The sequence below is a fragment of the Oryzias latipes genome, chromosome 11, assembly GCF_053564925.1.
Source record: "Oryzias latipes strain Hd-rR chromosome 11, Olatipes_Hd-rR_3.1".
NCBI lineage: Eukaryota > Metazoa > Chordata > Actinopteri > Beloniformes > Adrianichthyidae > Oryzias > Oryzias latipes.
Genome location: NC_136247.1, coordinates 2,670,485 through 2,685,971, shown reverse-complemented (window position 1 = coordinate 2,685,971; position 15,487 = coordinate 2,670,485). Strand labels below are relative to the sequence as shown.

The following is a 15,487-nucleotide window of genomic DNA, read 5'->3' as shown; positions in this document are numbered from 1 at the left end:
TCCGGGGACTTAGGCTTCCTCCCACCATCCAAAAACCTTCTTCAAAGGTTCATTGGTTACTCTAACTTTTCCCTAAGTGTGACAGAGAGTGTGTATGGGTGAGTGATGGTGTGGCCCTGTGACACACTAGTGACCTGTCCAGGGTGTGCCCCGCCTTACCCCAACAGTAGCCAGGTTTACGCTCAGACAGCACCATGACCTGGAAAGGGAGAAAAGCGGGTTAAGAAAATGGATGGAGGAAATGGATTTATAAAACTCTAGATAGATGTTTGTAACACAATAATGGTAATTGTTTAAAGAAAAAAGTAAGATCATTTGTGTCATATTCCCATTTCCCACAGGATTTTTATTTTTCATAACTTTTCTGATCAGACTATAAAAGGACATTCTGCCAGCGAAGGAGCTTTTTTCCAAATATGAAGCATGCCTACAGAAATGTTCCTCTATCTTTAACACACCAAAATACATTTTTCTAAACAAGATCTTATCTAAAATGTAGCCTATTTAATCAAATGTGTCTTTGCTTTTCTTTCTGTTGTGGCATGTGAATTAAGAATAAACAATATTTAATGTTTGATCTGGTTAAGAAAGGAGACTTTTAAAATGTTTGGAACAAAACTGTCCTCAGGAGACATATGTTCATTTTAAGTTCCTTTTTGGAAGTAATGGGAGGAACATTGAAATTTAGAACAGTAATAGAAGAAAAATAGGTCAGTTCTCTTTCCTCCATTTCAGTGCCAGACATCATCAATAATTCAAAGAGCTGTTAGGAGAAGTTCATCCGCTCCTTCTGAGCCCCATAAAGTTTTAAAAGGTTGTCTAGAAAACATCTGGAACCCTGATTTACATTACAAACAAACTGACTGAACAAAAGCAGAACTTTTTGTTAAACCAAATAATCAAAAACATTTTTTTTTACTATTCATTACTAAACTTCACATGTTTGCAATGAGTCATCACATCCAAACTGTTGACCTCAAAAATCTTTTTTGTATTTTTCCACTCACTGTAGGTGTTGAGACAAAACTGTCAATCTCGTGCTTATCAATGGGGGGCTGAGGACATTTTAAGACAGCATCACTCGTACGTCACAAGTGCATGGAACTTTTGATGTTCTCACAAATACTTCATGATACACTTACAACACTCATGTCAGGGGTGCTCTTTACATCGTTGTGACGGTGGATCGCGGGCTATCAATAAACAAAAACATAAAAATATCTTTTAAAAAAACAGTGAAGTAATCATCACCCTTACCATGTGATTACCACTTGATTGACATGTAGAACGTCCTATTGAACATCCTCTGACACATACGTCACTGTTTAACTCAACTGAGCACACTTTCTTTTGCGCTGTTTTCATTATAGAACGCCTTATCTGTAATTCTAATTATGTACTACCACCAAAAAATATATATACACACAGCTTTCTCCTCACAAAGATTTGTGTACACTTACTGTGTAGTTTTTGAGTTATTAGTAAATAAACACAGTATTTTTGACTGAAGATATATTAGACGTTAACTTTCAGGTTCAGAAATCAGGTTTCCTGCTGATCGTTGTTGACTGTTGCTCTCTTGTTTGGCATGAGCCCTACTTTTATTGCTTAATTTAAGTGTTATTTGGTTTAACATTCACATTAAGCACCTTTTGGTAGTGAATACACTACTGTGTTAACTGCTTGCTGTCCACTTTATTCTAAGTTTGCTAAGTAAACCACTTCTCTTTACCTAAACACCGCTAGCCTTAGCTTAGAACCTAGCATGGCTATCACTCCTTCCGCCTTTCCCCTTCTCTCCTGCCCCATGTGCCATATGTTTAGTGATGATCCTGCGTCCTTTAGTGAAGATAGCGGTAGGTGTGTTAAGTGTAGTCTTGTGTTAGACTTGGACACCAGGCTAGAGCAGTTAGAAGCGCGGCTCCGCACAGTTGAAGCTAAGCCGGCTAGCCAGGTCGTTACTCGTAGCGCGGGCCGCGCTGCCAGGGCTACCCCAGCGCCCTCCCAGCAGCCGGGAACAACACAGGGAGGGTTTGTACCGGTTGGGAGGAAACATAGTGCTAAACGCAAAAACTTCGAGCACCCGAGACTTTACGTTAGTAATAGGTTCTCCCCCCTCAGCGACACACCCGCTGAACACTCAACTCTGGTTATCGGCTCTTCTGTAGTTAGAAACGTGGAGCTCCCAGCGGCTACAGTCAGGTGTTATTCGGGGGCCAGAGTTGGTGACATCGAGGAGAACCTTAGGATGTTAGCTCAGAATAAGTCCAGGTTCCGTCGAGTCGTGATTCACGCAGGCGGTAATGATGACCGACGGAGACAGTCAGAGGTGGTTAAGTTAAATGTAGCTTTGGTGTGTAAACTTGCTTAGTCGATGTCAGACACTGTAATTGTCTTTGGCCCCCTGCCGAACTTAGTCAGCAATCAAATGTACAGCCGCTTTCATCATTTAACCGCTGGGTTTCTAGATGGTGTCCAGAAAACGGCATTGGTATGGTATTGGAGCGCGTTTTGGGGGAAGACCGGTCTCATACAGAGAGATGGCATCCATCCTACTCTGGACGGTGCCGCTCTTCTTTCTAGGAACAGAACGCGCCCAGCAACGAGACCAGAGTAGACGAGCGCAGAGCAGCAGTGTAAAACTCTGCTCTGAGCCTCCCTTAGTGTTAGTGCTGGTGCAAAACCCATGCAGGGAAAGTCAAGCAGCTCCTAGCTTTAACTTATGTGCTGAAAGGCAAGTGAAAGGAGTGAGACACAGTAACCTTAAAGTGACAGACAGCAGTACTCACAAGCAGAATTATGATGTCATTAAATGTGGTTTATTAAACATTCAATCCATTTCCTCTAAGTCCCTCTTAGTCAATGAGTTAATTAATGATAACAAACTTAGTTTACTAGTTTTAACAGAAACCTGGCTCCAACAGGATGACTATGTTAGACTGAATGAAGCCCCCCCCCCCCCCCCCCCCCGTTGCCCCCCTGACACCTAAGTTCGTTAGACAAAACCGAGTAGCACCATGGTTTAACGCTAGAAACGCTGAAAAGCGTTCTCTTCAGCAAGTAAACAAGTAAGTTGGAAAGAGAATGGCGTCGCTCCATTTCAGAGCAGTCTCTGAATACCTGGAAACATAGCCTATTAAATTTTAAAAAAGAGCTCTGCATAGAGCTAGAAGCCAGTACCTTAATATCGGAGAATGGAAATAATCCAAGATTTCATTTTAGCACAATAGCCAGACTAACCTGCAGTCAGAGCTCAGTAGAACCACATGCTCTTGTTTCTCTCAGCTCTGATGATTTTCTTAAATTTTTCGATAGTAAAATCTCAAATATTAGACATAAGTTAAATCAAGTTATTCCTACTATCAGCCCAGAGCAGGCTGAAGCGGTAGAAGCGGAGGCCTCCATAGAAACCTCTGTAACATTAGACTGCTTCCCTGCTGTGGATCAAGTGGAAATAACATCAATTATTACGTCCTCCAAATCCTCAACTTGTCTGAGACAGATTATTGGCCGGTAGTTGGGTTAGGGTGCTTCTTTAGCCAGTAGGCATGTATCATGTCAGGGCCCGGTGCCGTCCAGTTCTTGCAACCTGAAACTCTTTCTTGGATGTCTGCCACTGTGATGGTTACTGGATTCTGTTCAGGGAGGTTGTTATGTTATTTTTTCAGAGAGACCAGCCACTGGGCATTGCTGTTATGTGCCGTCTCTTTCTCCCATGTACTTTTCCAGTGCTTTTTTTCTGGTACCTTGGTGGGTCTGCTCTACTGTTTTGACCCTGCCACTGAGCGTAACAGCCTGTTCATCTATCTGGCTCTATTGTCTCTCTTAAGTTTGTTCAATAACATTTTTTATATACTCAGATGGTTAGTCACTTGAAAAGTATGCTGTCATTTGCATTGAGAATTTAGAGAAATCATGAAAAAATATAATTTGCGTAATAATTTGGAATGTGCTGTATACAGTCTTTATTGCATTTTATTAGGTATAAAATTTGCATTTTTTTTGTTGATTCATGGATTCTTTTTTTTTTAACATATTCTATTATTTTGGTGTTAGTTGAACCGATTGTATTTAAAGATCTGATTTCCTAACTGAACAAAAAACAATGTTTAAAGGCAAAAACAAAATGTAAAGTTCCTTCTTTAACACAGACCTGATAAAGATAGATGCCTGTGACGACAGAAAAAAAAAACTGTTTCTTTTTGGTTCTTTTGTTCCAAGACATCTCCAATCATCTCTGCCTTCTGGGCAAAAGCTTGGCAGCAACCAAGTTTATGGAATACAATTTGAATTAAAAGTGGAAAAACAAGCTCACTCTGTGGAAACACTCTTCTCATGAATAACTTAATCTTCTTGATTAATCCAGCGTTTAAACCTCCAGATGATCTCAAACTTAATAAACCTCTTCTACTCTACAGGACTCTCAAATTCAGACAAATTTGTGACAATGCGCAATAATTAGAACCAATTGGCCAAGCATTATGCATTCAAATTTGCTGTTTACTTTCCACATCTCAACACATCAACAACTTGTCATCCAGTCTCTCAGTTTGCCTAATATTGGTGCAAATGAGTTCCTGCTGCTGCTTAGAAACAGAAACGGGAGCCTTGAAGTCTAAACTGCATCTCTTCTGCATCCTTTCTGTGCTTCCCTAATTAGTCCTGATTGAAGTGGCTTAAAAATCAATAAGGAAAAAACAAAAGGGTTTCTGTGTTGATATGCTCAGATTCCCTATGTATAAATAATGAAATATGAGACAGACAGAGCAATTATTAGCTATCTTTAAGACTGTTTACACACCAAACAGGCTCTACATAATACATGGAGCCGATTTTAAGGGTTGAGATCAAAGGAAATCAAAGCTCTACTGGGGCCGTTATTAAATTCACTCCTGCTAAAGATGTCATAATCTAAAAAGAGCACTGTGGAGAGGGAGCTTTACAAATTAGAAAATTCTCCTAGATCATACTTTGAGTTCTGCAAAAACAAATCTAGAAACCTTTAAATCTTAAATAAAATGGCTGCTCACATGAAATTTGTTTTCAATGATTTACAAAAAAAAAGAAGACAAAGTCCTGGAACTGCAGCCACTACGATCTTATGTTCAGGCTGAAAAAATGATTTCCTCAGTCTTTGTTTCATGTGGCCATTTGCCAAACTCAGGAAAGTTAATTTTTTTTTCGACAATAAGTGAACCATACTGACAGAAACACAGAGGTGTAGAAATGTCTGCACATGGGCAGACATTTTGGGCCTAGTTTCTTTTTGCAGATTCGAACAATGATCTCTCTGGAAAAAGTGATCAGTTCTCATCCTGGAGGATCATTCTTCTTCCTTCCTGATAAGAACAGATCACTTTACTGAGCCGAGACATTTTAGCATCTGTGTTTTCTGTTCACACACGGCCAAAGGATAAACCATTAGAGATTGACTGACAGATAATGTCTGCAGGAGGATGGAACCAAATTGACCCGATGATTTAATATGAGGTCAGAACAGTCTCATAATTCAGAAAAGCACACAGTCTGTGTCACAAATGAACATGATTCACAACTGTAATTTTAAGCAAACGTGGAATATAAATTTGGAATTGCACTCGTGTTTCACACATGCACACCTGGTGTTTCACAAACACACACAATGTGTTTCACACATGCACAGTGACTGTTTCACCCATGCACAATAATTGTTTCTTACAAATGTGCACGCTGTGTTTCACAAAAACAGAAATAAATGTTTCAGAAATGCATAAGACATGCTTCACAACCATATTACACTTGTAATATGACCAACCATTCTAAAATACAAATTTTAGAATGTGCATTTACAAACTCCCTCATATTTGTGAATCTCCTCACATTTGTGAGAGAAATCCCTGCGGTCAATTCCGAAACTCTGCTTATGCTGCAGGTCACCTAATGTCATCATTGGCTACTGAATCTGTCTACCAAACTCATCAGCAAAGCAGGCGTGCTCGCTTTGTATGAAACACAACGTGTGTGTTTGTGAAACACAGTGTGTGCATTTCCAAAGTGATATTGCACGTTTGCATAAAATTACAGTTGTGAATCGGAGTGTGTGCATTTGTGAGACAGACTCTGTGCATTTTTGAGTTATGAGACTGTTTCTACCTAATAATTTCAGAGCACAAGACAGTTTGTGAAATCTAAGAAGTTCACAGAAACCAGTTCATGAAGAATGAACAGGGGAGAGCTGCTAAAAGTGATGTGACAGAAGAGTCACTTCTCCAGATGCCTTTTTGTTGTTCCGGGTTATGGACCAGACCCGTTTCGCCTGCCGGCAGCTCTCACAACGATCGTCAAACGACTTAAAAGCTGATTGTCTCCAAGAAAGACAGTCGACCATGGCCCAGAAGAAAAGCCATGTAACAAGTAACAGTGATGACATTAAAACTGTACTCAACGACATCCAGGCTAAGCTAACTCCTCTCTTGGAGATAGGGGAAGAGTTCTGAAGACTCCGAGCTCAAAATGAGCTACGAGATAACCAGATCGAGATTCTGGAGAAAAGACTGGATGATGTGGAACAACAAGCCAAGATGAATAATGTTATTCTCACTGGATTACAGATCAAACCTCAGGCAACTAACTGCAGCTGGAGCTAGCATTGCTAGTGCTAATAGCGATAGCATTAAAACTAATAGGTTTTGCAATTTAAGTCAGCATAATTTAGAATTTATTACTGGTTGTTTTAACTTAGTAACCTGTATAAAAACAGGTTGTTCAAAGCAGTGATATTTAAAAAAGCCAGTTTACATTTTGTCTCTTTTGGAAGTTAGGCTGCTGCCACTATACAGATCTTCAGCTCCACAACTACTTTTTCCAGGTTTTCCTGAAGTCTGCAGTGCTTTGTGCAGCTGTACAAAGCCGCATGTTCTTGTTTGTCAGGTTTTACTAATCTTTCCCTCGATGCGAGGACACTGGAAAGGCTAATAAGGGAGGAGGAATAGGTGGACACGCATGCACAGCACCTTCCACAGCCTGCAGCTCTGAAAAAAGAAGCAATCGAGGTGATGCACTGGCAAATGTCAAACAAGGATTAATGGATTAATAACATTGTTAAGCATCCTCTGAGTATTGTCTGTGCTGAAGTTTCCTATTTTTACCGGCCCTCCCCTCACCTTCTTCACCACGCTAACAGGGAGTGTGAAGGGAGCTGGGGACCTTGGGAACCAATCTCACAGACAAAAAACTCTTGGCTGAATTTAATCTCCCCGCCCTCTTTCTGTCTCTGTCTAACAGCGCTGCTTTTCAGCTTCTCACTCGGTGTGTGCATGTGTGTGCATGTGCACACACAGCTGACGTTCTTTCTCCATGCTTGGGTTATTGGGGCTTCCATTAAGTCACATTCAGTGTAATCAGTGGAGAATTACGGGTGCCAGGGGCAAGGATGCCCTCAGATTTTATAGACGTGCGTAAGTATATAAATGTCAGCTGGCCGTGTGCTCGCACAGCCATGAGTGTTGATTTGCTGCATTTGCATTAATTCACTGAAATGGCAATTCCTAAGCGCTTAAAAAATAACCTTTTCTTCAAATTAGTGATTTATTTTACATAGTGGACCTTGAGCTGAGCGCTCTTGAAAAAGCACTTTGCTCTGACCAATTAAAATATTTAAGGGCTAATAGGGCTGCTGCAGCTCCTGGAATCATTATCTGGAAAGTGCCTCTCTGAGATCCTCAGGACATAATGCATGGGTGGCCATTCAGCCAAATGCCACATTGGCAGTTGCTTGTTAAGATTTCTCCAGCATTGGTTTAGTTTTTCTTTGTGTTTGTATCTAAGAAATTCCATTTCATGGAGGCTCCTCACACTTTCAAAAACCAATTTTTTCCAATAGCAAACAAAGAAACTAAAAGAAACTCGTAAAATCCCAGAAATCCATAAAAAATGCATGAATCGACCTCCCCCAGTTTTTTTTCTTACGCTGCGTTCACAATGAACTCGACACATTCGAAGATCCTGCGGTACGATTTGAGCATCAGGCGTGGCATGTCAAGACTTCAAATATTTGAACTAGGGTGAGGTTACACGTCGCGTCAACCAAATCGCTTTGGGAACTAACGTTACTCTACGTAAGACTCTTTAAAATAAATAAACCCGATCTGTAAACATCCTCTGTGTCGCAGTGAGAATGAGAAAAGCAGACACTGCTTCATGTAGCGATCCGGCTAAGAACATTTGGTCATAGCTCCTCCCACACGCATCTAAGGCGTCAAGCTGAACACGTTTGAAAATGTATTGAGCCCTGTGTGTTGAGATGACCGAAAAGTAGATTGACCACTTCAGAGGGAAATATGGAAGAAAAAGCTCTCGAAATCTAAAAAATGAAAAGAAATGTTTTCAACATTTTAAAGAATTATTCGATTTTTTTCGACTTTTAGAGGTTACTTTTTCAAATAAATGTTTTAAATGACTCCATGTATTATTCAGTTAATGATAAATGATATTACTTTAAATGTTTTATTACACTACACTTTGCATTATCAATCTTTTATAAGTTATTTATTAAATTAAATATAATTTTCATTTTGAAATGATTTACTGATCATCAAAAAGCTTTGTTCTTATTTTAAAGTAACTCCAAACTTCAGCCTCCAAACCGTTGGAATCCTTCTCACTTTGTTTTAATCTGTTCAGATTCAAATGTGACTCACAGTAATGACTCTCTCTGTCTCACTGACATGCATCCCCGTTTCTAAACAGAAATGTTCACCTTTGCAGTTCCGTCCCGTCGCATATTTTTAAGACAGAGTCCAAACAGCAGCTGTGATTACAGCTCAGATTAGAAATGGCCCATTTGTATTCAGCATCTCCCTGTTCAGAGGAAATATGGCTCCACAGCTCAATCAGGGGAGTTCCATGCCCATCACAATTACTCCAGAAGGCAGTTAAAGACAGAAGACCCAAACCCTGTCCTCTGCATACCAAACATGCCTAGGGGACGCTGAGCGGTGCAGGAATGACGGGCTGTAGTTCGAGGAGTTTGCGCCCGTCTATAACTTCATTTTCGTCGCTTATCCGCAGGGAAATTAATCTTAGTGATGCAGCATTACATGAATTACCAAAGTAATCCAGAACTGACTCTGCCGGATCTTCACTGGGATATGTGGGATCAACAAACAGTCACATGTTGCAGCTTGGATGTACCAACAGTCAGGTGTCTGAATGAAGCAGCAAAGCCTCATGGGACGGGAGGAGAGGAAGCCACAGAGATAAGAAATCAAAGGTCATGCAGCTGTCTGCACGCTTCTGCAAGGTTCTAATTAGCACATTGGTGCTTTGAGCTGCTTTCCAAACAATGAGGGACCAGATATTACATTCAACACAAAAAATAAAAAATATCCTAAAATCCTGTTTTGAGATTTTTTCAAAACTGGGACGTTTCAACAATCTGCTGCTTAAACTTTTTCTGTTCCATAGACTTTTGTTTGGTCATCCATGTTTTTACAGGAAGAAACGGCACTAATGCCAAATGTTCTGCCTTTAAACTCATGAACGCATTTGATTTGTACATCCTTTATTAATGGGCGGGGCCTGTGGTTCAGTGCAGCAACCAAACGGCCATTTATTTAGTTCAAATTGGTATTCTGGTGGTCATCCAAATCCAAACAACAGCACCATGATAACTTTCAGTGGGGAGAACATTTGAATCGATAATTCCAAACCATTTTTCACATGAAAGTTTAGTTATTTCCTGAAAAAACAGAAATGGGTTCAGCAGAAAATGTCCAAGCGCATTATACCTCAGCATGAATGTTTGTGGCGCATTCACAGCTATGAAAGTAATGATCAAAATGGTTCAGTCTGGGTGTGATGGATCATCTGACTGACAGAGGCCTGCTGCAATGAAAAGCACGACTGAACGTCCACAAGATGTGACAGCAATAGATGTGTTTGTTCTGCTGATGTTGGAGCTGCATCGCTCAAAGAGCTGATCCGAGGTATGTTGTGAAATGAGGGAACTCAATACAGCTTTGTGAGCCCTGCTTTGGGCCTTTGACATAGATTGATGTGCTGAAGGCTGTCCAATACCAGCTTGTTTGGAGCTTAGTCAATAAGGAAAAAAACTGCCTGTCAGCTGATTGGCATCTAAGACCGCGCTAATAACATCAGCGACCTGCGGCAACGGCGACCATTGGAGCAGCATCCACACATGAAACCAGACAAACGTTGACGTTTTGTGCATGCCTGCTGACTAGTGCAGAGATTAACGGACTACGCTTCCATTTTGAAGGAACAGAACCCAGTGCAGGCTGACGTGGGGAGATTATCTCGTCCTGCCACTGATGCGGGTTCACACCTAGACGTGGCGATGCAGGGATTACCACTGGCTTTCAAAACATCTCTGGAGAAGGCTCTTGAAGAAAAGGCATTACACAAAACATCCTACAATATCTAAGTGCTTTTTGTCAAAGTCTTCCCACTGCCCTCCTCTTTGTAGCTCTGTGTGCTCTCCTTTGTGCATGTCTCCCTTTCTGTCAGATCATGGGGATGCTCTGAGCAAGGATTCATCAAGGACATCAGCTCATTAACATTCCTACACAGAAAAGCACAGCAGAGGTAAGAAAGCCGAGGAGTTGAGGTGAACCATAAGCAAGGCTTACCCAGACATCTCTGCCTCCTCCAGTTGCTTAATAATGAATGATTTCCTCTGTCTAAACACTTGTCGTCGCCCACCTTTCTGTGAAGCTGTGACTCTAAATGCCGTGGCAGAGCACCGGTTGGCTTTGCTGCCCCCACAGGAGGGAACTTACAGCTGCAAGGGGGAGGGCAGCTTCATTCTGGCAGAACAACCCTGTCAGAGAAAACCGAGACTGCAAAGACTGATTGTCATTTTGGTATCAGCTGTTGTTGCCTTAAAAAGGACAGATTGGATATTGACCAGCAAGACGGTAATTGAAAAGGTCAGCTTCAAATGCCACGTCTTCAGCTTGAGGAGATGAGGGACGCTGGGACTTCATGTGCTTCTGCGTGCAGCTGACGGGAAGGGTCAAAATGGTTTGGAAATGATAGAAAACCTTCAAAAACTGAGAATTGCTCTGTGTTGGTGATATGGCAGGGAGTCCATACTGAATGTTGGGCCAGCACGCATCTCTGTTCTGACTCTAGAAACAAACACAAGAGAGTGAAACATCAACAGCAGCTTTAAGAAGGTCTGATTTCATGACAATTTGCCCAAAATGTTATTGTTACTAACCTGCTTGTCCCCTTATTTCTGTGACCGCTTGTCTCTTTTCTGTCTTCATAGCAGACAGTCGTTCTTCTAGGTTCTGCTGGAGGTTTTGTCCTGATCTTTTGTTGAGGGAGAGTTTTCCTTTCCCAGCTGCCTTTTGCCTGCTCAGGGCAGGAATTACACCAAAAGCCTTCAGGTCCAAAAGCTCAAAATGATGAAGCAAGCCTTGGTTTTAGGCTCAGCTAACATTCACAGCTGAGAGACATTTAGCCTCGTTCTCTCATCATTCCATCTCTGATATCCACCTGCCACTAAATGCAAGCAGGGCCAACTTAAAATTATGAACATCATTAAAGAATCACACATTCATATTGAGGATAAAGGAGTCTGGTGAAAATATAACTGTCCAGCTGTGTGCCGCCTTCACCTGACAGTAGCTGGGTGACCCTGAACAGGAATGAGGAGGTATATAAAAATGGATGGATGATGTCATGTCTCATTGTTGTTGTCGTGGTTTGTTGGGAAGTTTACAGCATTGAACATATCAGAGAAGCTGAAAAGCTTTCAGCGTCTGAATAATTCTTTGGAATAAGAAGTACTCAGAGATAATGAATAATACCCAGCAGAAGAGACAGAATAAATAGAGGGCTCACCGCAGCCTCTGTCTGTCTGCCAGCAATAACAGTAACTGGCATAGTGTACACTTCAACATGAAAAGTAAACAACACTTTCATTTGGGAGGTTATCTTTCAGTGTCGCTCCGCACAGCATCACAGGCTGAATCTCCCTGCGAAAAACACCCACCTAATGCAGGGCGTCCAACAATAACAAGTCCTTATTTAAAATAGAAACTCACTTATTCTCCCCGGAAAGCATCAAAGGAGCCACCAGGTATTTAGGAAAAAGGGATTCCAGTTTTACGAGTGGAAGTCACCTTGAGCTTTGTGTGTGTGTGTGGTCACAGGATCAGGAGGGATTCGGAAAAGCCGTTTCATGCCAAAGAATAAAAAAAATATTGAAATAGCTGCCTATCCCATGAGCCCTTGCAGTCTTTAATGGGGAATTATAAAAGGTAATGAGCTGTTTTAACCTCCAAGTTGACCCAGGAAGTGAACATTCAGAGCCCACTGTGGGCACGAAGGTGATTCTGTCTTTCTTACACCTTCCCCACTGTCCTTCACCTCCTATCGTTTTAGAAACAAAGACAGTTTTCCTTTTCTGATGTTGCCTAGTTCTTGGATTTGTTGTGTCTACTTCTGGATTTGTGCGATCCAATTAAAGGAGTGAGTCTGTGCCTGCAGCCTACAGACTTGCTTTCCTTGATGGTGTCCTTGTATCCAGTTTTCACAGGTTAATAATCAGTATTCCTGGGAGCTCAGCAGCACATTTCACGCCAGAATCGAGATGCTGATCCAAAACCTTTTAAAGACAAATGAAGAGCCTGGTAAACAGGCAAAATGTAGTTTATTTTTTTCCCTCTCAGAAATCTTTATCTGACATCAGCATTTGATACGGAATAATTTAGCACGGGTGGTGAGTTAATAATTGATAAGGTAGAATTGACCATGCTGCTGGCTCTCTACAGTTAATTCCAGCACTGAGGGAAAAGCAACAAAAGTGGTTCGCAGGCACTGACAAACAGATGGATCCAAAACGAAAAATAAAATTACGTTTTCAAAGATCAGGGGTAAGAAATCCAACCAAACTCTGTCAGGTTAAAGCAAAAGACAGTGGTGCTTCCCTGTGTATGGAAGCATTTGTGTAGCATAATTAAAAATAAAAGTCAAAACCAGAAATGCTTTTTCATTTTTAAAATGAAGCTGCATTTTTTGACTCAAAATTAAAATGAAAAAGCAATCCTCCAAAAGGCTTTTTCATTTTCTTCTTCAACACTGCTTATTCTGTCACTTAATTAAAATTATAAAGAAAATGGTATTTGACATTTCTTTTTAAAAAAGTTCTCTGGTAAATGTGTAGCAAAATTAATTTAGAAATGTCTAATTTTACAATTAAAATGGATTAACAGAAATGAAAAATCAAAACTTCAAAATTCTTTTTCATTTCTACTTAAAAACCGCTTATTCTGTGTCATAATTAAAAAGAAAATACAAAGAGGGGATTGCATTTTCATTTTAACATCCACCCTGCGAATAGTGTCGCATAATTCAATTCTCTGGACTAAGAAGCAGCATGGATGGATGATGTTATGATTGCTGTTATGATTATTATTAAGGGCCTGCTCGCTCATAATTTTTTAAATCCATGCGGTCGATGCTTTTTTCTTGGGTGCAAGGACCCGAAAGACGGGTTAGCATTAGGCTAATACGTGCTAAAAACATTAGCCGTAGAGGAACTTAAAACTCAGTGTAGGCAATGCCGCAATGAGCATCTCGGATGTAAATGTGTGAGAATAACATCAGCCTTTCTTTTGTTCTGGACACCACTGGAAACACAAATTCATGTGATGTTTAGAGTTTCTCAGATCTGCGTAGCAGCACTTCCGCTGTCTGCAATCTGGAGCTTCGGATCGCGGGGCTTCGCGCAACGCTATGCGAAGGTGGCTGCCGGTCCGAAGACAAAGCTAGTCCGGGGGGAAGTTTCGACGAACCGCGGTGCGTCCGAAGGAGGATCGCATAAGGCGGAAATGCTGCTACGTAGTCCTGAGAAGCTGCGTAAAATCATCAGGAGAGAACAACCATCACAAAGCCATCTCCTCTGCCGCTAACACAAAGATCCACTGCTCCTAGCATGTCTGTGTCTGTTAGCAGCCGGACACACGGAGAAAGCACTGACGTCATCCCCCCCCCCCCCCCCCCCCCCCCCCCCCCCGGAAATGCTAAGTGGAATTCAATTGTGCAACAGTTTTCGCAGGGTAGATGTTAAAATGAAAATGCAATCCCCTCTTTTTGCGTTTTCATTTTAATTATGACACAAAATGAGCGGATTTTAAGTAGAAATGAAAAAGCAATTTGAAGTATTGATTTTTCATTTTAATTTTGAGTCATTTGATGCAGTTCCATTTAGAAAATGAAAAAGCATTTCTGTTAATCCATTTTAATAGTCAAATTAGACATTTCTAAATGACATTTACCAGAGAACTTTTTTAAAATGAAATGTCAAATACCATTTTCTTTATCATTTTGATTAAGTGACAGAATAAGCAGTGTTGAATAAAAATATGAAAAAGCATTTTGTTGGATTGCTTTTTCATTTTAATTTTGAGTCCAAAAATGCAGCTTCATTTTGAAAATGAAAAAGCATTTCTGGTTTTGACTTTTATTTTTAATTATACCATGGTCCGGTTGAATACTCGATTCTGATTGGCTGCTGGGTATGCATTAAAACCTGATAACCGCACGGTGAAAAAAGTTCGGTCAGCTAGCTTAAATGTTTTGTATCACTGCGCTGGCTTCTTTAAAACAACCTTTTGCTTCATCATATGGACAAAAACAAGCGGTAAGGTTCAGAGATGAACTTTCTCTCTGAACTGATGCTTTATTCAACCCATCGGGACGATCAGCATATGTATATCGGCGAAACTTGACTGCAGCGGTGGTGCTGCGCGACGCGGACTATATGTTACGCGATGCGCCACATCGCGTAACATATGGTCCGATTTTGTGAGAAAAGCGATCCAAATCGAAAAAAAAAAAAAAAAAAAGAATTAAGGACTAAAACCTGGTTAATATGTATTGCTTTTGTAAGTGACCATGGTATAAGCGGGTTAATTGCCTTTGAAGTGTGCGTTTATTACTTTTTAACGCACTTTGCAGTGCCGCTTCGCGTCGGACGGTTCAGGCTTCCACGGCGTGCGTTAAAAAGTAATAACCGCACACTTCGTCGGACATTAACCCTTATTTATGCTACACAAATGCTTTCATACTTGTGAAGGAGTCCTCCGATAAGTGTTTTAATAACTCGTCTTTGGTCAGATGTCCGTATGGCTGCATCCTTTCTATCGGCCCTTCTTCAACTCGAAGCAAATGCCCCAAATGAGCCGTAGCTTCCTGGGAGTCTACAGGCTGAGCAGAGAACATACACAGAATCAGATCCCAAATAAACAGTCAAACAACCACTCCACGTCCAACCCACTGTCTGCACACGCAAGCAAACCTACGTCTTGCTGACTGTGCTTGACCTGTATTTTTACCAAACAATGCTTGAGTTCAAAGAGAGAATTAAATGAAGAAAAGCTGAAAGATGAACTTTTCTTTCATAGGTTTCGATTAAAAGACTCAAAGTACTGGACTGTTGCTCATCTTTTAAAAATTTAAAGTGAAGGAACATGTT

The 15,487-nt window shown here is 40.9% G+C and overlaps 1 pseudogene; it reads left to right on the top strand.

The window, feature by feature from the left end:
- The first annotated feature begins 1,634 nt into the window (after positions 1 to 1,634).
- On the top strand, positions 1,635 to 2,664 carry LOC144995543 (uncharacterized; annotated as a pseudogene).
- The last annotated feature ends 12,823 nt before the right edge of the window (positions 2,665 to 15,487 follow it).